The sequence below is a fragment of the Microcebus murinus genome, chromosome X (genome assembly GCF_040939455.1).
Source record: "Microcebus murinus isolate Inina chromosome X, M.murinus_Inina_mat1.0, whole genome shotgun sequence".
Lineage (NCBI taxonomy): Eukaryota > Metazoa > Chordata > Mammalia > Primates > Cheirogaleidae > Microcebus > Microcebus murinus.
The window spans coordinates 105,001,401-105,026,993 of NC_134136.1; positions in this window are offsets into that span (position 1 = coordinate 105,001,401).

Sequence of the window (25,593 nt, forward strand, 5' to 3'; positions counted from 1 at the left end):
CTGGAGGAGCCAAGGTCATGAAGATGGATTTCAGGAAATCTGAGAGTGGAGGAATTGCAGAGAAGCTGCCACCAGTGATCCCAGCCACTTCCAGCAATGCAGGGGATGATTCTCATGATAACCTCTGAAAGTCAAAATCACCACCAAGAACCTTAGCTACCTGTGTATACCATCAGAGAATAATGGCTTCTGCTTCTCTTCCAACTTTCAAATATTCACGTGCTTCTCATTGGTGAAATCTAATTGAAACCCTGTTCACAAGGGAGTGTGAGAAATATAGTTTCCAAGATTCTACCCTGGGAATATGGAAGAGAGGTCAGAAGGGCACAGTGTATATGCCAACAAAAAGTATTGCCCATGAGTAAGATATATTCTTATAGATACAATAAGAGGTTCAAATTTATTCTTATAATAACAACATTCTCTTGCATTTGCATGTCAGACTTCCCTGAATGGAAAAAGAATAGTGTGATGTTATAGTGAGTGAGCCAAATAATTCACATTGGAGTATGTTTACTCATGAGACCATTGTTGAGACAGAAATTAAATGTTGAAAGCAACTGGACTAGAAAATCTAGAAACATGTCTTCAAGTTTTCTTTCCCAGTTCCACGGCATCATGTCCTCAAGACATGCTCATCAAATCAAATAAAAAGTGATAATCATACTTCAAGAATGAGAGTGAAAGCTCTCTTTATCATCCCTATAAGAATATTTTGAGTCTTGGAAATGAGATAATTTGAGATCCTGCCAAAATGTGTGGCTTCAGATTAATCTTCATTTAGTCTCTTGACTAAACGAACACTGGAATTGATTTCTTCTACATACTTCAGAGCAATTTTTCACTTGTGTTGTGTAAGCATTCGTGTCTTCTCAGTCACCACCCTTAGTGTTAGCTATTTTCAATAATAATAGAATGGGTTCTTCACTTATTATAAGGTGATAGGAAGTTAATCAGTCATTTTCAGGTCTATGTAACTCTCCTTCTGGCTTCTGAGAGGCAGTAAAGCTTTCTTTCATTTTTTGCCTTCAAAATAGATATTCAGCACTTTATTATTGTACATGTTCTGAGTATGACTCTTTCTTATGTTAATTTAAATAATTCTTTTCAGTTCCATGTTACCCTCATTCTGGAGGTTAGTGAGTTAAGCACATAGAGGCTAGGACTACTAGCCATGTGACCTTGAGCCAGTTTCTTAATTGTTCACCTTGGTTTCTTTACATGCTAAGTGGAAATAATGATAGTACCTATCTTACATGGTTATTGTGATTATGAAATGGGATAATATATGTATAGTACCAAGAACAGTACCAAACAAACAATAAAAGCTCAATAGTATTAGCAATTACTATTATGCAATCACATATTTCTCCCACAGGCTTAATCAAAACTGCTGAAACCTCTTTTTAAAGTTTTTTTTTTTTTTTTTTACTCTGTACAGTGGCTGCAAGAATCTCTCTCTGCCTCATTGTATTAAATTTGTGTGCCTGGTGGATTGAATCATGCTCTGATTGTCAGGAGACACTGCTTTCTGATATATCTCATCCATCTTTTTAAGCAGAAAATGCTTGTGAAACATTTTGAAATCTGGACTATTTCTGCACACAAAGTGGGGGCTGGGGACTCACTGAATCACATGTAGTTTTGCAAAATTACATGTGCCAGGGCCTCTCACTCCTCTGTGGCTTTATATGTGCTATTCCTCTCTCTGCAATATCCTTTATTCTTCTATGTCTGAAAAACACCTACTCATCCCTTAAGGCACAGTTTAAACATTTCCTTGGGAAGCCTTTGCTAACATGCTACTAGCCACCATCTCTACTGGCCGATCCAGTACCGAGTTGAATGAGCTTTCCACCACTGTATCTTCCAGGTCTCTATGTACTCCCCTGTCATTGCATTTATTCACTATCTATACGCCATTTTCTTATCTCCTTTCATCATCAGTCTATGTATTCTTTCAATGAAAAACTGTAACTTTTACTTTCATCCTTACATCTGGAAAAATGGTTTCATAGAGCAAAGTAGAAGGTCAACAAACATTTGTGAATATATAAATAAACATATATCTACCAAACATACATTCCTCCATCATTCTGGATGTGTGCAGTGGAACATACCAAAGGACAAAGCATGATCAAGTGTTCTAAAGACTGTGTAATCTAGTTAGAACAAGAAAGCATAGATACATGACAATGTAGAAGTGAAAACAGTGTATCAGCAATGCTGCACAAAGGCTGCATCATAGACAATCTCAAAATCTTGACAGAAAACAGCAGGCAGTTTTGTTCACCCAAAGTTCTGATGCTCTGCTGATCTTTTTCAGGCTTGGTTCCAGGATGCTTCCTGGGTTCAGGTCTGCCTTTCCAGAAGTTTGCTAGGGCATGATCTTCTCATGGTGCATCACTGGAGTGCAAGAGGCAAGCTAAACTGTGAACATACACTTAGCCTTCTGCTCACGTTTCACTGGTCAAGGCAAGTCACATGGCCAAGATGAGCATCAATGGAGGAGGAAGTACTCTCCACTCTAGTGGGAGAGAGAGGGAATGAATATTTGCTGGATGATCAATCAACTTATCAGCAGTGTATCCGAATATCCATTCTAAATGCTTGGGATTACACTAAGTTCTCTGAATGCACCGAATAGAGAACGACTTTAATGGGTCAGAGAAGTCTAGAAAGATTTGACAAATCAAACAACATTTGAAATAGGTGTTAAAAAAATAGACTATACTAAGTAGAAACAAGGTAGCATTCCAGGGTGAATAAATTGAATGAGCAGAGGTAGAGAGGTGGAAATATGCATAGTATAGTCCACATCTTTTTTAAAATCAGATGAATGCAATTAAAAAGAGACCAGAAAGGTAGAACACAGAAGTTAGAATTATCTTTCAGCATTGGTTTAGCTATTCAAACATTTAGAGCATTAGGTGGCATGACTCTTGACTCTACTTCTTTGTTCATTTTGCCTACACAGCCTCCCTGTCCCACAAACATCAGTCAGGATTCCTAGTTGCAACCAACAGAAACTAGCTGTGGCCGGCATAACCATAATATGGAATAACAAGAAAGGTGGAACGAGGACAGGAAGATGAAAGTTGTGTGGGAGCTATGGCCACAGTCACATCACATCTCATAGGTCAGGTGAGAGTATTGCATGTGCTCTTAAAAACTAGATTCAGAGCTCATGCCATCAGCACTGCAGCACACTGGGACCTAGGGCCCTAGGCCTTACTGTCAGCATCACTGTGTCTTTGACCCTGCAATGGGGTTGCTGCTGCTGCTGCTGCTTTGGCTGCTGCTCACCTGCAAAATGTAGTCTAAGCCATGCCTGCTATTGTGCACCTGCTATTGTGCATTTAAACTTCGGGTGGGTGCACCTAATTGGTTGCACTGAGGTTACCTGTTCACATCCTAGCTGCAGGGGCTACTGGGAAATTAAGTATCTGGCATTTCAGCATTTGTGCTGGAAGGTAGGCCCTGCTTCCCTCACATAAGGCAGAAGAATCTCCAAGAACAGGAAGTGGATAAGAAATTGGCAGTTAAAACAGAAATATTTACTAAAAAGAAACTCCTCACCCATCATTTTTTATTAATATAACAACCTCACATTTTCTTCCCCTGAAATCCTATAGCAATGTATTTTGGAATCATTTCTTTGATATTTTTCTCATGCAGCTGTGAATTTCCAGAATGCATTTGTTTGTCTCTCTAGCTAGTGTAAGCAGGCAATGATCATGGATTATGTTTCTATGTAACCGAAGTGCTCTTCCCCTACTATTCCTCATCCAGTGTGATTTTTATTAATTGTTGGACAAAAGTGAGTGAGTGCTGAGAAATGGAAGCATCAAGGAAATTATGACATTCTACTATTTTAGTGTTTTAGGCAAGAAATAATAAATGTTGAAATTGGGTGTTGAAGTAGAAGAAAGGACACAGATTCAGGACATGAAGGTAGCGAAGTGCTGAAGCTGTCTGCACCGGTTCCAGAGATTGCTAAACGGTTACATCCAGCTGTGTTATTCTCCCTAGGTTGTGTGGACCCTGCTGCCACGTGCCCATCAAAGGGAACAATGCAGAGGGGTCTCCAAAGGACTTCTTTGGCCAGTGTTAAGTGGCAGAACGGCAATGTTTCCCTTTGTGAGACGAAGGACGTTTGCACTTAAAAGTCTTTAAGAAGAAGAAATACTGAGAGCAATTTCTGTAAAACCTTAAAATTAAATGTGTGGTTTTTCTCTATTGTGCTGCATCTGGTTTCTGTAGAATGAATCTTGTTGATGCCAGTTTCAAGGTTGCTATTCTTTGAGCTTTTCAACCAAGGTCAGACGAGAGACAGCTCAGAGGCCTTGAGATTGTCATTGACAAGGAAAATAGAAGCTTTATAGCTGGAGCACTAATTAATCACTTCGAGAAAAATAGAAACAGGAAGAATATAAATATATACACATATATATGCATATACACACATAAAATTTTGCTTGTCGAAAGCTAATAAAAATTTACTTTGTGATCTTATCCTTGTAATTATATGTGTTTAAATATAGTTTAAGATACATTAAAATATATGTCCCATAAGTAGATGAATTTAGAGAAAAACTTTATTCTCTATTACAGTACATTTCCAAATTACTGTTGTAGTCTGTAAGAAGTCTGAAGTTTCAGAATTAACTGTTTCCATTAAAATCTGAATCTTTATTGCCAATGTGTTTCACTGGATCCTAATATCTCAAAAGTAACTTAAGACAAAGAATGCTGTTCACAGTATGCTTATCTCCATGTACAAAATATAATAATTTACATTAGAATAATTCTTTTATGAAGCATCAAAGTAAGTGTTTCAATTGAAAACTTGTATATGGAAACTAACTTGTTTCCAAGTCATACTTTAATCATTCTGACCTTTCTTCACCAAACATTTCATGAGCACCTATTATATGCCATATGTTGTAAAACAACTTTACTACAGACAAAAAGCATATTTCAGATATTTTTCTAAAATATCTAACACAGAGCAGAACTTATTTATAGTAGGGTGATAATGAACACTTATTGTTAGTTGCTAGTTTGAAAGTTTGATTTTTTTGTTACCTTAAAGATGTTTGATTACACTGAAATTTAGAAGTTGCTTTCAGGAAGAAAGCATATTTTATTTTAATATATAAGTATTATCATGCTATAGGAAAGCAGACTTTTCTAATTTAAAAAGATAATATGAGTACAGTAATATTTCAGTCTTCCAAAATGTTAATCAAATATTACATATAATTCATTCTCTCATTACACATTTACTGAAAACTGACTACCAACCAGGAATTATATAAGGCTCTAAATATACAGCAATGATAAAAACATCCATCATTCTTGCCCTCATGGAATTTTGGATCTTACTATAAGAAAGGGAGTTTGATCACTTTTCTAACAGGAGTAAGAACTGCCTACTGCAGAAAATATAAGAAGGCCAAAAAACCTAGAATGGGAATTCAAACGGAGTTCCTAGAGTAGATAGCCTCCAAACCAATACCCAAAGAGAGAAAAGATTGCCCAAGCTAAAGAAAATAGTGGCATTCCACGCAGCAGTAACAGCAATTATTCAGAAGAAGACAAATATCTTAGAAGGATTAAAATATGGTTAGTTGTGTGTTGAGTTTAGCATTTGATAAAACATTGTTGAGAGATAAAGTTCTAAACAGTGAGCTGGACAAACCTCAATATGGCCCTGTGAGCCCTGTTAATGTTCTGTGAGCCCTGAGGGCAACTCCAAGTCACTGAAGGGCTTTAGTAAGTGATTATAATAAGATTTGTGCCTTAAAATGATCACTCTGCCCATAGGGTTGAGAATGTAATGGAGGACAGCAAGAACAGAGGGAGGGAGACCAGATCCTAATGGTATCAAAGTGTGTGGGGATGGTGGCCTGAACCTAAATGGTGGCAGGGATAATCAAGAAAATGTGATCAATTGGAGAGGTGATTGGTAAAACTGGAATCAACAAGATTGGTGATTGGTTGTATAGAGAAAGCAAGGGCAAGATAGGTCTATGGCAGACTTTCTCCACCTTGGCACTATTGACATTTTGGGCCAGATCTTTCTTTATTGTGGGGGCTGTCCAGTGCATTGTTTGATATTTAGCAGCCCACTAAATGATAGAAACTTTCTACCCGCTCCCCCAGTGACAACCAAAAATGTCTCCAACTATTGCCAAATGTTCCCTAGGGGAACAAAATTGTCCCTGGTTGAGAGCCACTGGTCTATTCAAGTGACAGTGAGGGTAAGACTATAACTATTTTCTAAAATAATTCTAAGATGCAGCTAAGCTCAAGAGAGCTGCTGATATAGGTAGTTTTTTTACTTTTGTAGTTTTTTTAATTTCATAATTTTTTAATTTAAATTAAAAAACCAGAAAGATTAACATGCTTCCACAAATACCATACCTTTTATTAAATTGTAAACATTTTGAAGTAATATTTTTAAATATCCTTCTCTTCACAGTGAACATAATGTAAATGTTCCCTTGTGACTCAGAGCCATAGTGATGAATGCTTGCAAATGTTAATACACAATATACAGAAACTGCTGTTAGACATTATTGCAAGGGGTGGAATGCCTAACCACTACACCAGATGGCCCAAGACTATGCTTCATTGCTGGTTTTGCTTTTGTTCTTTGAATACTTCTAGCTAGTCCAAAGAATTATGGCATTCAAGGGTCATTTCTTGTTGTTGTCATCAATATGTCTATATCTATTCATCTTTTTCCCGCCCTTAGCAACCTTTATTCACTACATTTCACATTCTAATTTGGGGCTTTAATCAACTGTAGACTGAGAAAACCTCTAAACCAGATTATTATAACTGAGCTAAATAATAACCAACATGGATTTCAGGAAGAGGATAAGAATATCTTCAACAAAGTAATATAATATTTAATACATGGAAAATTTCTCAACTCATTCTAATAACCTAGTATAAAGCAGACACTGAACTCAAACAAGAGATCTTTCTCTCTCACACACACACACACACAGAGAAATTTCATCAATCAATATAGATGCAAAGATACAAATAAAATAAAATAAAATAAATTTATTAAATAATAATACACTTAGACTCTACAAAGTTTACCCAAGAACAAAATGATTCAACATTAGGAAGTGTAAGAATGAAATATATTAATAGAAAAAAGAAGGAAAGGCATCTGATCATCATTAATAGATATTGAAAACATGATAAAATTCAGCACACATTCTTGTTTTTAGAAAGACTTAAAATTAGTTTTCTGGAAACACAAGACTTTTCTAAACCTATGGAAACATTTCAAACTTAAGAAAAGAACATTAGAAACTCTGGTTAATTAAGAACAAGATGAAAAAAAACCACCTTCTATCCGCACTACAATTAAACATTGAATTAGCAGTTCTAGCCAATGTTTAAAAAACTTGAAAGAGAAATAGGAGGCATAAATACTGGAAAGAAAGCAAAATAGCCACGATTTGCTATTCCTAAAAACTCAACAAAATTAAGTGATAAAACATTTAAATGAATTTTAAAAAGAGTTCAAGAAGGTAAGATAAGATAATCACATAAAAATCAACAGTTTTCTAACATAGTAATAATCAATTCAGAAATATAATACAAAAAGATCACATTCATATCTGCAAAGTAGCCTATGCATAAACCAAGAATAAAATATATGAGATTTAAATGGAGAAAATTACACAACTTCACTGAAAAACATGAAAGTCTATCTGAGTAAACAGATCTAGATAACATGTGCTTGAAGGTTAAACTCAGCACTATAAAAAGATAATTTCTTCCAAAATTAACCTAAAAGGTCAGTGCACCCTAATGATTATCCCAATTAAATGTTTAATGAATCTTACAATTTACAAAAAAAAAAAATCTTATTCTGAAGTTCATTAGGAATAGAAAATGTACACAAATAAAAAAGAATGTTTTAAATGATAGAAACTTGTCCTACAAATATAAAGCATACTATAAATAATTAAACAAAGGTAATATAATAACCAAAGCATTGTACCCCTGTAATATTCTGAAATTAAAAAAAAATAAGGTGAGATTGGCACAGAAATAAACACATAGGTCCTGAAAAAGAATAGGGTGCAGACTCATCCCATATTAAAAAGTTTTATGTCAAAAATATGGCATTACAAATCAATGAGGAAAAATGAATTGTTTTACAAATGGGGCTGTTACAAGTGTCTGTCATTTGGGAAAAAAATAAAGTTATATGTGATCCTTCATACCATACACAAAAATAAATTCCTAATGGGTGAAATATCTTAGAATTTAAAGTAAAACTATAAGTACCTGAAGAAAATATAGTAGAGCATTTTCATATTCTTGCTATGGGAGAGCCTTCTTAACCAAGACAATGAATGCAGAAACTACCAAAAAATGGTTGATGAAATTTGCTAAATAAAAATTGAAAACATATATTACAAAAAAACATAAGTAGAGTTAAAAGATGAGCAAAAAACTAAGGGAGAATATTTCTAGTACATACATCAGGCAAAGAATTGTCATCGATAATATTTTTTAAATCTTAAAAACCGTAAGAAAATGGCAAACATAACAAACAAAATAGGCCACGGACATGAACAGATGGCTTACAAAAGAAATTCAAGTAGCCAATAAGTATGTGAGAAAAAAAGCATCACCTCACTAATAAACATAAATATGAAAATTTGACTACCACTACAACATATCACTCTTCCTGAAATATTGTAAATACTGATAACTTGATAGTTTTTGAGGGCATGGTGGTAAAAGGACTTCTACACGTTCTTGGCGGGGAGGATGTTATTATATCCTTTTTAAAGGACAATTTGGTAGCAGTTATCAAAATTTTAAATAAATAAGACCTAGTAAATTCAATTCTTAATAATATTTTCTATAGAATGATCATACATGTGCCCAAAGAAATACAGATGTTTTGTGAATTGCTTTCAAGAGTGAAAATTTGGAATCTACCCAATTAGGAACATTAATAAAGATTAAATAATTTATGGCACATCCATATCATGGAATACTGGGAAATTGTGTAATTATTTAAAAGACTGAGACAGAAAAGCATGTAATAGGATGGAAATAGCTCCCAGATACAGAGTTTACAAAAACAACAATGATTATATTTTATGCTTGGTTTCTTACTCTTTTTTTGCCATGCTTCCCTCAGTACCTTATCAGTTTCCCCCGGAACAGTTTCTTAATAAATCACTTGCACATGAATCCTTACCTCAAGGTCTGTTTCTAGGCCAATCATCCTAAGATAGACTTCTATAGAGTATGGTGCAATAGAAGGGAAATCTCCACAATTATCCTTAGGGGCTACTGAACAGAACCTGCACATTTTCTCCCCTATTAAATGAAACACTCTCTTGTGCGTATAGGAAAATGATCAAAAATGTCTGAGAGCCTACGTAAAGAATTGTTAAAGAGCAATTATCTTTGGAAATTAGGATTGAGAGGAGGCAAAGGGGATTTTTACTTTTTACTCTGCATATTTCAATATTGTCTGAATTTTTTATAGTAAGCATGAGTTCAAATATTCCAAGTGTAGTCAAAAAATGTAACAAATTATTATCTTTTTCGCTGTCATTTTGTTTGCATAACGGTCTTCAAACTGGGTTTGGATTATACAGGGAATACACAAAGCCTTCCCGAGGAGTATATGGACACAAAGAACTTTAAGAAAATCAAGTTCTGGATCCTTAAATTCCATATGTACTCTTATCTAAAACTGATCATACTGACTCCTTTTCTGCCTGCCATTGCAGAAGTTGACTTCTGTTACTTTCCTTCTCCTCTATCCTAAATATTACTACAGTTCATTTCCTCAGAGCATTAAAATCTTTGAAGTGCCCCCCAAAAATAATTAAAAATATTGGTGTTGCTGTTGGGGAAGTAAATGAGTCTAATGACTAAGTAAGAAATCCTTTAGCATGACAGGTAGTTTCCAGGTTTTTTTGCTTTTGATAAAATGAAAGGAGTACCTAATTGAGTTGTCAGCTAATATAGCATTAAAATTTATTTTTGGTGATATATGACTATCTTGTATTTGGTGTATAATTAAGAAGGAGTTAATGGAACTGAGTGTTATGACAAAACTCCTATTCTCATGTACTTATTTATTTGAAGGTTTATCAGTACTTGCATCTAAAAGAGCAAACAATGGGAATAGATTTGATGTTGAACCATAGTTCTTTGTAGTATCAATTAGCATTCATCCAGAAATATAAATGAATTAGAAAAAAAATTCCTAGTCATCTCGTTAAGAGATGTGATTTTGATCAATTTTTATTTTTAATGATAAATAATCATTTATCAAATTGTGTAATATATTTCTAGTGATTTGGTTGTGTCCTAATAATGATTCTACAGATAGCCCAATACAAAAGAAACTTTCTACACCTCAAGATTCATGATCACGAATTATTTTTAAATTAATTTCTATTCATATACATATTTTTGTAATGGAAAAATATAGCATAAAATGATGTCATCGAAGTGGAATAAAAATTCAATTTCCAATAAGTATGTGAGGTAGTACATATGTTAATTAGCTCAACTGAGCCATTTCACAATGTACACACACATATTTTATCTTAAAGAATGAAACTAGACTCCTATCTCTCAGCATACAGAAAAACAAAGTCAAAATGGACCAAGGACTTAAATGTAAGACCTGAAACTAAAGAATTACAAGAAGAAAACATTGGGAATATATTTCAGGACATTGGTCTGGCTGCTGGGCAAAGATCTTTTGAGTAAAATCTCAAAATCATAGGCAACAAAGCCAAGGTTGACAAATGGGATTACAACAAGCTAAAAAGCAAAGGAAAATATCAACAAAATGAAGAGACATCCTACAGAATAAAACAAAATATTTTCAAACTATCTGTCCAACAAGGGATTAATGACCAGAAAATAAACAGAACTCGAGCAACGCAATAGTAAAATATATATATATATATATATAATCCAATTTTTTAAATGGGCAAAAGATCTGAATAGAGAAGACTCTTAAATAAAAAAGAAAAAAAAAAAAGAAAGCATACAAATGGCCAAGAAGTATATGAAAAAAATGTTCAACATCACTAATTATCAGGGAAATGCATATCAAAACCATAATAAATAATATCCAATTAAAATGGCTGTTATCAAAAAGACAGAAAATAACAGATGCTGGCAAGGATGCAGAGGAAGAGGAACAGCAGTACACTGCTGGTGGAAATATAAATTAGTAAGTACAGCTGCTATGGAAAACATATGGAGATAACTCAAAAACTCAAAATAGATCTACCATATGGTAGATCCAGCAATCCCACTACTGAGTATATCCAAAAGAATGGAAATTAGTATATTAAAAAAATATCTGTACTCCCATTTTTATTGCAGCACTATTCACAATAGACAAGATATGGAATCAACCTAACTGGCCATGAACAAATGAATGAATAAAGAAAATGTAGCATATATACACAATGGAATATTATTCAGCTTTTAGAAATGAGATCTTTTCTTTTGCAGCCACATGAATGGAACTGTAGGACATTATGTTAAGTGAAATAAGGCAGGTACAGAAACACAAATATTGCATGTTCTCACTAATATGTGGGAGCTAAAAAAGTGAATGTCATGGAGGTAGAGAGTAGAATGGTGGTTCCAGAGGCTGGGAAGGGTAGAGGAAAGGATGGATGAAAAGAGGGGTTGGTTAATGGGTAGAAAAATACAGTTAGATGGAAGGAATAATTTCTAGTGTTCGAGAGCCAGTAGGGCAACTATAGTCAAAAAGAATTTATGGGCTTGGTGCGGTGGCTCACGCCTGTAATCCTAGCACTCTGGGAGGCCGAGGCGGGGGGAGGGGGGGATCCCTCAAAGTCAGGAGTTTGAAACCAGCCTGAGCAAGAGCGAGACCCCATCTCTACTAAAAATAGAAGCAAATTAATTGCCCAATCAAAAATATATAGAAAAAATTAGCTGGGCATGGTGGCGCATGCCCGTAGTCCCAGCTACTCGGGAGGCTGAGGCAGAAGGATTGCTTGAGCCCAGGAGTTAGAGGTTGCTGTGAGCTAGGCTGACACCATAGCACTCTAGCCTGGGCAACAGAATGAAACTCTGTCTCAAAAAAAAAAAAAAAAAAAAAGAATTTATAGTATATTTCAAAATAGCTAGAAGAGAAGATTTGGAATGTCCCCAATGCAAAAAAATGATAAATGTTTGAGGTGATGGATATCCCAATTATCCTGATTTGATCATTATACCTTGCATGCATCAAAATATCACGTGTACCCCATAAATATGCATAACCATTATGTATCGATAAAAAATTATGTTGTACGTGAGAAATATATAGTATTTTTACTTGTTAATTTAAAAAGAAGGAAAGAAAAAATAAAATTTTTAAAAATCAATTTCAAGGGTGAAAGAAAACACTAAAACCTCCTACTGTTAAAAAAAAATTATGCATTTATTTTTAAATTGATAATCGTTGGTAACAATTAACTATGATACTCCACATATTACAATATTCCATGGGATATTTCTGTTTATAGGAACTGTGTCATAGTTTTATTTCTAACTGTGTAGCTAATGTTAGCTGGCAGATTTTGATTAAAGTAAATACGAGTCTGTGTTCAGAGCAGTGCTCCAGAAGATGGGACTTCTAAGAGTTCCAACCTCTGCAGAAGTGAGGCTTGACTACGTGACGTTTTGAAAGACAGGGAGAGAAGCTCATCAAGTTGTTTTAGCCAGTGCCAAGAAGGGAACAGTCTCTTCTAAGATGCAGACTCTTCAGTTGACAGATTTTGATACCAGGGTGACCCTGCTTAGCCGCGTTTGAAGTAGCAGATTGTAGCAGTAAAGGGGCAGGAAATAGCTGAACAGGTTAGGAGGAAACGTCTTCAGAGAACATTCTGCTCTAGAAACAAGCAAGGGAGTCTGCTTTCTCTGACCAATTACCCATGACCTTTAGAATCTGCTTCTTGGAACTTGGCTGATCTTCCATTGTGTGCTTTGAATACAGTCTTGATTTTGTTAATTTTTGAGAAAATCGTTACTAATACTTGATAGAATTCTGAAATTTGTTTTTTTTAATGCCTTTATGTCAGCTGAAATAATTGCATTAAGAAATTCAAATAGACATTCCCATAGAAATCTAAAAATTGTCACACTGGTTCACTTGGTACCTAGACAACCAACAGAGGAATTTATTTTTGATAGCTGTTTCCCAAGATGTTCAGAAATCAAATATAAAAACTTAGATCCCCACAACACCAGGTTCCCTTTCACAACCACTAACATTTATTGAGTATTTAATATGTACCAGGCACGATGCTAAGTACTTTGTGTAGAATATCATGTTAATCCCTATAACAACCCTATGTGGTAGGTACTATTTTATCACCATTTTGCAGATGATGAAACTTAAAACACAGAGCAGTTAAGTAACTTGCTCCAAGTCACACAGCATTAATACCCAGCATGTTAACTTGTTTGTAAATGACAGATCTGGGACTTGAATGAAGGTGGTTACCATGGTTGAAAGCGGGCCATTTCCATTTCCATTGTAATTTATTATCCACTGGCAGCTCCTGGGATAATTCATTTTATAAATTTATTCTTCAGTGTCCATAATGTAGATTGATATTCACAAACAATTATTGTGGTGAATGTTTGCGTGGTGAAATGGCAAGCTCAGCTTTCTGTTGTGTACTTTTCATTTTCAAGCCTTTACTTCTGGAAATCAATAATCCTTCTTCTCTTTCTATTTCTTAGTTTTCCTTAGAGGACATGGTCAGTTGCCTAGGCATATTAATAAAAATGAAAGAATTGATCAGAGACACCTTCGCAATACAACTTCTAATTTTAAAAAATTTGCTAGGGAAAGGGCAAATGAGAACTACTCTAAAATTATACCCTTGGGTCAGAAAATAAATACAAATCATCCAAAGCTAGTTTAAAAATTGTCATGAAAGAAAGAAGCCAAAAATTAATTATGATAAAGTCAGTGAAGTTTATCAAGTATCTGTGCTAACAGCAGGAGGGTGGAAAATGCAGGTTTTATTCAAAACTAATTCTATATTTTGGAGACTTCCTATTACAACATAAGCTTTTCAAAGACCAAAGCTTAAATGTTTTAGACAGTGATATAGCCCTAGCTTTTAGCTTACTGTCTTGCACATAGTAGACTTCAGTATATATTTGATGATTTAGTTAATTCGCTTCATACATTACCATACTAAAAAATGATAATCATTTTCGTTGGCAGATGGTGATATTGATTGCATCATTTAATTATTACTCATTACCGAATAGCATTATATATAAAAGTGATATCTTCTAAAGAATGATACACCTTCATGCTTCTGCTTGTCTGGGACAGTAGTGGCAGTGATACCGAGGGGGGAAAAATAAACAGAGCATGTCTCTAACATCCCCTCCCTTCCAAAATACCTCCCCCTGCAGTATTCAGAGTGTGGTGCAGGCTGGTCCTGGGCTGTGAATTTCCACGTTGCCCAGTCCACAACAAGACTAGGTACAGAAATTGAAGAGTAAGCAAACAGAAACTTTTATAAGCAATTTTACATTGCAGCAACATCTAAGAGTTCATTTCTATTGCGATTTTCAAAAATATCAGACCTTGGTAAATTCGAGATTTAAAGCGAAAACACTCTCTTACTTGCTCTTGGGAACCAGCAGGGCTAACATTAAAACTCGGCTGGATTGGAACATTCTATGGTTTTGTAACTTGCATAGAAAGAAAGCTGTCCATACCAAAATATAAATGACACCTCATGCCAGACCATTCTTGCACCCTAACTCCTTTGAGTACGGAAGGTTTTTGATGTTTAAGAAACCCCCTACTAAAGTACAAATACTGCTAATGGAAATCTTGTTTACATCCACTAACTCAATACTGTTTTTTTTTTTTTTTTTTTTTGAGACAGAGTCTTGTTCTGTTGCCCAGACTAGAGTGCCACATAGCTCACAGCAACCTCAAACTTCTGGGCTCAAGTTATCCTCCTGCCTCAGCCTCCCAAGTAGCTGGAACTACAGGCATGCACCACCATGCTGGCTAATATTTTTTCTAGTTTTAGTTGCCTGGCTAATTTCTGTCTATTTTTAGTAGAGACAGGGGTCTCGCTCTTGCGCAGGCTGGTCTCGAACTCCTGACCTCAAGCAATCCTTCTGCCTCAGCCTCCCAGAGTGCTAGGATTACAGGTGTGAGCCACCACGCCCGACCTCAACACTTTCATCATTACCTCTAGTCTTGGCATAAGGGAAAAGAGAACAGGATGACCAGTACTGATGATGCCTAAGAACAACCTTGAATAACAATAATAGTAGCAACAGTGGTTACCAGTGGTACACCCTAGAAATACAGCAACTGAAAAATTTAAAAAGCCCCTGCTACTGCTCAGTTTCCAAATGTTGTGATGACCCATGATTTCAAGCTGTCTGAATAGTATTTGTATACCTGTTATTTTAGTTTATCCTACTGTAAAAATCTATTAGTACATCAAATTCAACCAGTAGTTTACTATGATATGTGACTTTGTTAAAGGATGATGTTGACATAGCAATATCTTTAATCATCTGCATTTTATCAGTGCATAACAAACCACCCTGACGCTCAGCAGCAAAAAAAAAAAAATGACAATCATTTCTCCTTTCTCACACATGTGCAGTTTGGCTGAGGGCCAGCTGATCTAGGAAGGCCTCAGAGAGCAGGTTATGTGCAGGTGAGCTCCACCTATCTTTCATCTCCTTCTCATGGCACAGAAGCATGCAAGGGACAGTAGGTACACATCATGCCTCTTAAGGATTTAGCTCAAAACTGACACACTGTCACTTTCCCCACATTTCATGGGCCAAGACTGATATGATTAAGCCCATAAAGAATGGCCTGCATCTAATAGGAATAACAGAAAAGTGTCATGGAAAAGGGAATACATACAAGTAGGGATGGAAATTGGAAAATCTACCACATCCCACTCTTACTAGAAAAAAAATTTTGCATGAGGCCAGGGTCTATGTCTGATATGTTTTCCGATGCAGCTTTTGCTGTGTAAAACACCTCCCCTAAACTTAGTAGGTTAAAGTAACAATCATTTATTAACTTATGATTATTTGGTGTGAAAATCTGAGCTGGGCTCAGCTGAGCAGTTTTTCTGCTGGTCTCATCTAGACTCGTTCATACAGTTGTCAGCTGATGAGTTTGCTGGGGACCAATTGATAAAAGATGGTGTCACTCACATGCCTTGCAGTTGGTGCTAGCTATCAGCTGGAGCTGGACTGTTGGCTAGAGTGGCAAGGGTGGGCTTATTCACATGCTGGAACTGCCAAGTTTCTGAGACTGACAAGAGAGAGCAAGCCCTAATCCCCAAATGTTTTTTAAGCTTCTTCTTGTGTCACATTGGCTATTATCTTATTGTCCAGAGCAAGTTATATCTTCATGTCCAGATTTATAATACACAAAGGCATGGATATAGAAAGTGTGAACAAACTGGAGTCTGCTGCAGCAATAATCTACTATACCTGGCACACTTCCTGACATATAGCAAGCACTCAGTAATATCAGTTGAATAATTAAATACTGATGATTTGTTTATTATATATTTGTTATTAAGTATGGACATTCAAAATCTTCCGTGTTTTTCAAATTTTCAGATGCCACACAATGTTTGAAGGTAATACATTCAATGATATAGTTAAAATACAAAATATTGAGTTGGAATAAAAATATAATATTTCAAAAGTATAATTAGTAAATCCTGTCTTTAGGTACCAGAAATCCATTTTAAAAGTTTACAATGAAGAGCTACATTTGACCTTAAGTCTTTGGAAAGAGATATGAGGTTTTAGATAACCAGGAGTTCAATTGGAGCCCACAATATCCAGTAAAAACATAAGAATGCAATTTTTACCCTACATGGATAAGTGTATAGTACCATCATCATGAGTCTAACAGCACTGGTAAGAACATATCTCAACTCTTTTGTGCACTTCTAGATGCTCTATCTAAAGAACTTTGACAAATTAGAAAGTGTCTTAAGGAGAGCAGTCAAGATAGTGAGCAATTTGGAAATCACTTCATGTGAAGAAAAGTTGAGAGAACTACAAATGTTTGTCCTAAAGCAAAGAAACTTTAAAAACATGGCGTTCATCTTCAAAATCTGAAGAGGTGTGTCAAGTAGGAGAAAACAAGCAATCTGTGATGTTCCAGTGGCTCATACAACCAATATTTAGAAAGTTATAGGGAAAAGATGTTTGCTCAATAGAAAGCCTAACAATTAGACACATATAAATGGCCCTCCTAGTCAAAAGTGAGCTGTCCTCACTAAAAGTATTCAAGCAGACACTGTTTGGCCATCTCTCAGAGATGTTGCAGACATCTTTTTCTTTTTTTAATTTGGAATGAGGTTCATCTAGTGCCATTTAGTTTCTCTACCAGATTCAAGGTTACATCTGATGCTTTGTACATATGTGAGGGAAGGAGACAGATTTAGGGAGGGAGAGCTGTTGGGAATACCAAAAAAGACTCTCTATTTTCACTTGTGTATGAATTAGAAAAACAATGTGTAGTACCAAATTAAATAGAAAACCAAGTCAAGGTTATTTTCCAATAGAAACTGAATTACTGACAAATATTGCCAAAATGAGAGTCACAAACTCATTTCAGATAAAGTGAAGCTAGAAATTTCCCATTTTAATTATTTTTCTGTACAAATTCTATTATTAGCACATTCATGAGATTGCTCTATCATTCTAGGAAAATGTATGACTTTTTTTCTTTTTTCCTCTTCTATCAATGCAATGATTTTTATCCTTTTATTACTGATAGAAACAAACATTTATGTTCAAATTGTAAAACCATTATTATTCTTCCAGTAATTAATTCTATTTCTGTGGCTGTGGCTTATACATACAGTACTGCTTTTTATATCTTGAAGTACAAACAAAACTGTTTTTAAACTGTTCACTGTGATGTTAAACGCAAAGAATAAAACAAATAAGTTCTGTTCGCTGTCAAGATTTATCTGTTTCAAATTTTTCTAAAGCACAAACATTATTAATGAAGCACTTAATGTTAAACTTCCAACAGCCTGGTATAAAAACGACAACAATAATCCACCAGATAAAGAGAAACAGGGGAAGTGTTTTTTAGTGGGAGCTGGGGAGGGATTTATGCACTTTTAATGAAACTTTACAGGTTCCAGAATCCATTATTGTTTCAGAGATATGAAGAAAAGGAAACTAAGTAATCTTTTTAATTGATTCCATAGAGGTTAGAAAACAATTGTGCAGATCTGGGGAGACTAAGAGTTAGAGTTGGTAAGAGCAAATTTTCGTATGGAATTTACAAGCTGAATCCCAGAGATCCAAAGGAAGTACAGCAATAAAAAACAGAGATACCGTTTTGCTCCCTGTTGGTAAAATTGCAAGAAGTAAAGGGGCCATGCCAGGAAAGAGGGCTGTCAGTGAACTTAAATTTAGGAACCCACTGGATAATTGTTATTAGCAGAAGAGAAGGAGAGGCCCACCAAGGCTCTCCCTAATGGGAACTGAGTTTGTGCCAAAACCTGCTAAAGGAGAAGGGGAGGTTGAATTTTGAAATGATAACCAAGGCTTTGCAGTTCAGAAGAATGCATACAGGAAGCTAGAATGGATGTCTTTGTGAACAGGAAGCAACAGAATTTTAAAAAGAGGTGTTCTTTGGTGTATACGATGCTAGAAGCATATTCAAGTTTTCAAAGATCAAATTTTACAATTCTCTTTTTGTCTGTTTCATAGGTCTTTATCTATATATTAATAGATGATATAACTGATTCAGCTGTTGCCGGGACATATATATGGAGCTTTTACATTTTTGGAGATGAAATACCCTGAGCCCAACCAAATCCTTGAACCTTATCTCCCTTATGGCCAAGAGCAGGTCTTTATGAGATGATTGGCTATAGTTTAAAATAGTATTTTTTCCAAGAAACCTGATTTCTCTGTTTAAGAGACTTATTGGTCCCAGTAGATATCAAAGTGAATGCAAGTCTTACACAGATAAAAATCATAGAAATATCACCTATTTCAATAGATATTGGCCTCATATGAAAGATTTTTCTTTCCACAAAAAGAAAACATGCTTACTACTGAAGAATCGGATATAACTTCATATGTTTAAGATTTTTAAGTTCAAGAATTAGGCCAGGCTCGGTGGCTCACGCCTGTAATCCTAGCACTCTGGGAGGCTGAGGCAGGCAGATAGCTCAAGGTCAGCAGTTCGAAACCAGCCTGAGCAAGAGCGAGACCCCATCTCTACTAAAAATAGAAATTAATTGGCCAACTAAAAATATATACAGTTAGTCAAAGTTCATGTAGGGTGAAAACATAAATAAATAAATAAATAAATAAATAAATAAATAAATAAATAAATAAAAATATAGAGAGAAATAATTAGCCGGGCATGGTGGCACATGCCTGTAGTCCCAGCTACTTGGGAGGCTGAGGCAGAAGGATTGCTTGAGCCCAGGAGTGTGAGGTTGCTGTGAGCCAGGTTGATGCCACGGCAGTCTAGCCTGGGCAACAGAGTGAGACCCTGTCTCAAAAAAAAAGAGAGAGAGAGAGAGAGAATTAACATGATTATTGTACTGGGCATCTTCCATTTGTCCCTGGCACTACCCTTGCTGTATCAGAGGAGGCCGTCCTATATGGAAAGCATCAATGGGCTTGCTTCCCTCTAGATTTGAGTTTACTTTGGCCACTAGGGAGCACTGGCAGGAGATAGGAGGGAGAAAGGTGAGATTAGAATATTCAGCCTCTGCCTCCCTCTCCACATAGTTCCCTAATCCTGGCTGCTTTCTTCCATCAAAGGGTATAGCTCCTACCACTCCTCCATCCTCTCCACACTGCCTTCTCTGACCTCAGGACCCAATAACAGTTTCCTCCCCTCATCTCCTTAAGGTCTAGAGGTAGTAACACCAATATTTCCCAACCCTGGGGCCCAAAAGTCTTTTGTGGTTTTCATACATTCTGACCACTCAGTTGTAAGTTTATGTCCTAAATCATCCTGAAATGACCCAGTTTGATGGTGCCACCTTGACATCAAATGACTTAAATACCTAGCAAATTCACTAATATATGAGGAACAAAAAGCCTGTGTCTCACTTTGAGTTGCCATAACAAATTACCATAGACTGGATGGTTTAAATAACAAACATTTATTTCTCATAGTTCTGGAGGCTAAGTAGTCCAAGATCAAGGTGCTGGCAGACCTGGTATCTAGTGAAGATCCAATTCCTGTTTGCAGGTGGCCACCTTCTCATTGCATTCTCACATGGCAGAGAGCAGAGACAGAAGAAGCAAGCTCTCTCGTGTCTTTTTTATTTTTTTTTTAAATTTTAAACAGATTTATTCTGAGCCAAATTTGAGGACCGTGACATGGAGCCACACCCAAGAAGCCTTGAGCAAGTGGACTCTCTGTGGTTGGGTTACAGTTTGGTTTTCGGGGACATAGGGATACATTTCAGGGACACAGGGATTATAGGTAATGTTACAAATCAATACATGGAAGAAGGCATACATCGGTTTGGCCGAAAAGGTGAGCCATCTAGAGGGGGGGGGCGAGCGGGGGGCGTTACAGGTTATAGGTGTGTTTAAAGCTTCTTTCACTTGTAATTGGTTAAAGACATGAAGCTTTGTCTCAAGGCTTGGAATATTTTAAGATAGAGAGGGTCTGTTAATCAGAGACAAGCCACCGGATATAAATTTGTTGTATAAATTGAGGACATGCAGGTTTGTCATGCATAGCCTTAGGCCTGTTAATGGGTTACAAAGGATGTCTCCAGGAAGTGAGGGTGGCATGATGAAGCATGTCTGACCTCGCTCCTCCTGGCAGGCAATTTAGTTTTAGGATATCCTCTTGGCCAATAGGGAGTCTCATGTCTTTTTTATAAAGAAATTAATTTCATTCATGTGGATTCTGCCCTCATGACCTAATCATCTCCCAAAGGCCCCCCTCCTAATACCATCACATTGGGAATTAAGATTCCAACATATGCATCTTGGGGTGGGGGGGGTACAAACATTCATTTCACAACACCATCCATATGAGGGTGAAACTTTTAGACTTATGTTTTCTTATTAACTACTATAAAAATAATAACTGATGCTTACTGAGAACTTAGTTTATGCCAGAAACTGTTCTAAAGAATATACATGTATTAATTCTTATAACCTCATAATTAACCCTATGAAGATAATAAGACCACCAGCTATATAGGCACAGGAAGATTAAGTGGCTTCCTCAAAATCACACAACTAGTAAGGGGCAGCAATGGGCTGTGAACCAAAGAAGTCTGACTCCTGAGCCCACACTGGTGACATGGAGCAAAAATGCCTTTATATACAAGAATGTTAAAAGAGTATTTCATGGGAAATTTTATGTGATTCAAATGAAAATTACATTGATCAAAACTTCCAAAATGTATAAAGTTGCTAAATATTAAAATTAAACATATTGGCTTTAATTTTAGCAGAAAAAAATAGAAAATATAATGATATATAAGCAAAAGCACTGTGAGAAATGGTACTTTAGAAAAGATAGATCAGGAAAGAAATCAGTGTTTATTGAGCATTCTCCCACCAAAAACTTTACAAACAAACATACATGTTTATACATTTGATTTATATAATTCTCATTTAAAAATCGGTATGGTAGCTACCACTGTTCTTACTTTATAGATGAAAAGACTCAGGTTCAGAGTGAGGTCATACTGCCACAGGTCACTGGCCTCCCTGGTTCAAATGTGCTGCCCACCTGAGTCTCAGGGGTTGGCAGCCTTACCCTCAATACAGAACAATCTGGAAATTAAGTATGGATACATCACAAGACCTCTATGAAGCCCTGAATTCTCCAGCCATCATAAAACATGGTCCCATATTACTGAGAATGAAATCATGATGTTGGCAAAGATGACAATAACAAAAAATGAGTCACCTTTTGCCATGTATCCACTTGGTTCTGTAGAATCTGACCATGACATCAGTTACACTGACATGGCCCTTCTGTCTAAGGCAGAAATCAAGCTAGGCTCCTTCATTTTCATGACAAAATATTAATTTTACTAACACAGCTGGTATTTTCAGTCAGCACTTTTATACACTCTTTACAAAGACCAATTTTAAATTGATAACTACCTGTTCTTGCCAAAAGTACAGTCTAAACAACAGATAATTTAAAAACTCAGACTAAGGAACCCATTAGTGATATTTCCTTAGCTCCTCTAAACTCTGTTTTTGTTGTTGTTGTTGTTGTTGTTGTTGTTGTTTTAAGACAGAGTCTCTCTTTGTTGCCCAGGCTAGAGTGAGTGCCATGGCGTCAGCCTAGCTCACAACAACCTCAAACTCTTGGGCTCAAGCAATCCTACTGCCTCAGCCTCCCAAGTAACTGGGACTATAAGCATGCGCCACCATGCCTTGCTAATTTTTTCTATATATATTAGTTGACCAATTAATTTCTTTCTATTTATAGTGGAGACAGGGTCTCACTTTTGCTCAAGCTGGTTTCAAACTCCTGACCTCGAGCAATCCACCCGCCTGGGCCTCCCAGGGTGCTAGGATTACAGGCGTGAGCCGCTAAACTCTGCTATAATAACAAGTTAGCATGTCATGGCCTTGGAATACAGCAACACGCTTCTCGGGCTGGCTACATAATTTGTAGGGCCCAGTGCAAATGAAACTGTGGTGCCCCATGTTCGAAAATGATTAACAATTTCAAGATGGCAACAGCAGAGCATTAAACCAAGCCCTTCTAAACGCAGTGCCCTATGCAGCCACACAGATCTAACGTTCATGAAGCCTACCCTGCTGTTTCCTAAATACATTTTCAGTGCATTAAAACCTTTTAATGTTGTATTCTTTTTTGGATTATTTTTAAGCAAGGTCCTATATAAAAAATAATGTCCATAAGAAAGCTTCTGGCCACATGAGATGCATTAATTTGTGCATTCGATTTTTTTATTTAAAAAAAAATTGAAAAAAATTCTAAAATTTTTTTTCTAGAATTGAATTTTAGGAAAACTATTTCTTTCCAAACAAATGCATGTGCTTTCTTTCACTATTCATTTCTTCATTTCCAAAAACTTACCGAGTAACCAGCATCTGGAAGCACTGCTCTAGACATTCGGATCAATCAGTGAGCATGTAAACAGGGCAAAATCCCTGCCTTCATGGAGTGTATGATCAATGGGTAGAGTTACAATTTCCTAACTTTCATAGCGAAACTTCCAGCTCTCCTGAAGACTGACAATTTTTACAGGCTTTCCTTACACCAGATCTTAGCATCCTTAGAACACCATAAAGAAGCAAATAAGTATTTCAAATTTATTTTAGTGCTCAGTAGGAGCAAAATGGGGATGCCACATTCTAACATACAACCCTCCTGTATTTCATATAATTTTTTTAAATGCAAGAGCAGGAGCAATCTTCTGAATAATTTATGTGAATCATTTAGATATAAATGAAAACTATGTTTCCACATAACTCATTGACTAATAAATAGTCAGGGTATTGTGGCAAGTTTTAGGCTTACCTCCAGTTAACCTCTATCATATTGTCCAGTCATCAGGGTTACATGTAGTCCCTAATTAAATAAAAAGGGAATAAGGAGCAAAAATATCTAAACATAGATTTTTTTCATGAAACACAAACACTAAATAGCAAACGTAGGAAATACAGTCACAGCTGGCATTTGAGATTTTAAAAGTCTGTGTTCTGGGCCAGGCGTGGTGGCTCACGCCAGTAATCCTAGCGCTTCTGGGAGGCTGAGGCAGGCAGATCGCTCAAGGTCAGGAGTTCGAAACCAGCCTGAGCAAGAGTGAGACCCCGTCTCTACTATAAATAGAAAGAAATTAATTGGCCAACTAAAAATATATAGAAAAAATTAGCCGGGCATGGTGGCACATGCCTGTAGCCCCAGCTACTCAGGAGGCTGAGGCAGAAGGATTGCTTGAGCCCAGGAGTCTGAGGTTGCTGTGAGCTAGGCTGATGCCACGGCACTCTAGCCCAGGCAACAAAGTGAGACTCTGTCTCAAAATATATCTATAAATAAAATAAATAAATAAAAGTCTGTGTTCAAACAAGCCTACCTGAAATTCCTTGGCCTGGCCATTCAACAAGCTGGTATTTCTTGACAAAACAACAGCATGTAGTTATTAGGGACGATGAGCTTTGGAATCAGAGTCTGTTACTCTGATTCTGAATTAGAATTCCTAAATTCTGCTCACAAAAACAGGGCCCATGTAACCCTCTCAATCCATTATATCTTTAGCTCAAACCCTACTTTCGTCTTTAGTTGAACCTTCCATAAAATACGGTTTGAAAGTTTCTACCCATACATCACCGGTCCAACTTAATTCCTTGACACTTTAAAGTATCTCCTAATGGCTTGAAATATCTCAAAGGATAAAGAAAATAATAAGTCAATAGAAAATGACAAGGAAGTGAATGGCTAGTAAGTGTTCTCTCTTTGTGAAATGCAAAAGTAAAAATTATTCGGTTGGTTCCTTATATTGCCACATCTACCATAAAAATCCTTAGGAATGGAGAAAAGCGAGGATTGAGAGAGCTTTTCAAAACTGGGCTTCATTAACTCACTGTTTACCTCAGTTAGTGGGCTGCCATAACAAAATACCATAGAGTGGGTGGCTTATAAACAAGAGACATTTATTTCTCATAATTCTGGAGGCTGGGAAGTCCAAGATTAAGGTGCTAGCACTATAGTTTTCATCCTGAGGCTTCTTCTCTTGTCTTGTGGGTGGCTGCCAACTTACTGTGTACTCACGTGATCTCTTCTTTGGGCACGCAGACAGAGAGCAAGTTCTCTGGTGCCTCTTCTTATGAGGGCAGTAACCCCATCAGGAGGGCTCTACCCTCATGATCTCAACTAAACCTGATTACCTCCCAATGGCCCCATCTCCAAATACCATCACATTGGAGGTTAGGAATTCAACATATGAATTCTGAGCGGACACAATGCAGCCCATAGCACCATTGTTTCAAGTCTGGCCTCTCAGTCCTACACATAGAAAATGGAGAAGGAAACTTTATTTATAAAGCACTTATTCTATTCTGGCACTGGGCTAAGGACTTCAATGCTTTATTTCATTTAATTTCAATGCAATATTTCATTACCACATTGTAATGCTTAAAGATATGAAATAAGTTACTCCAAGTCACAAAACTAGTAAACTTTGCAGAGATTCAAACCCTGTCCCGTTTGACTCCAGTGTTGTAGTCTTTATGAAAGCCCATGGGGCCTTTCTTAAATTTCCACATTTACTGGATAGCTTATTTAAGAGTTGTTAGGCCCAAAGAAAATGGCTCATACCCCCAAGGTCACATGGAACCAATTTGAGTCAGGAAGTCAATGCTTTTTTATTTCATAGAGGGAGCTATAGTTGGTCAAAGAGCATATATTTGTGTTTGCTCTTTAATCCATGAATGGGTTCTAGAAATTGAATTTTTTTAAAAAAAAATTGCTTAGTTAATATGAAGTTAGAGAAAAGAAAATTGGATAGTCTG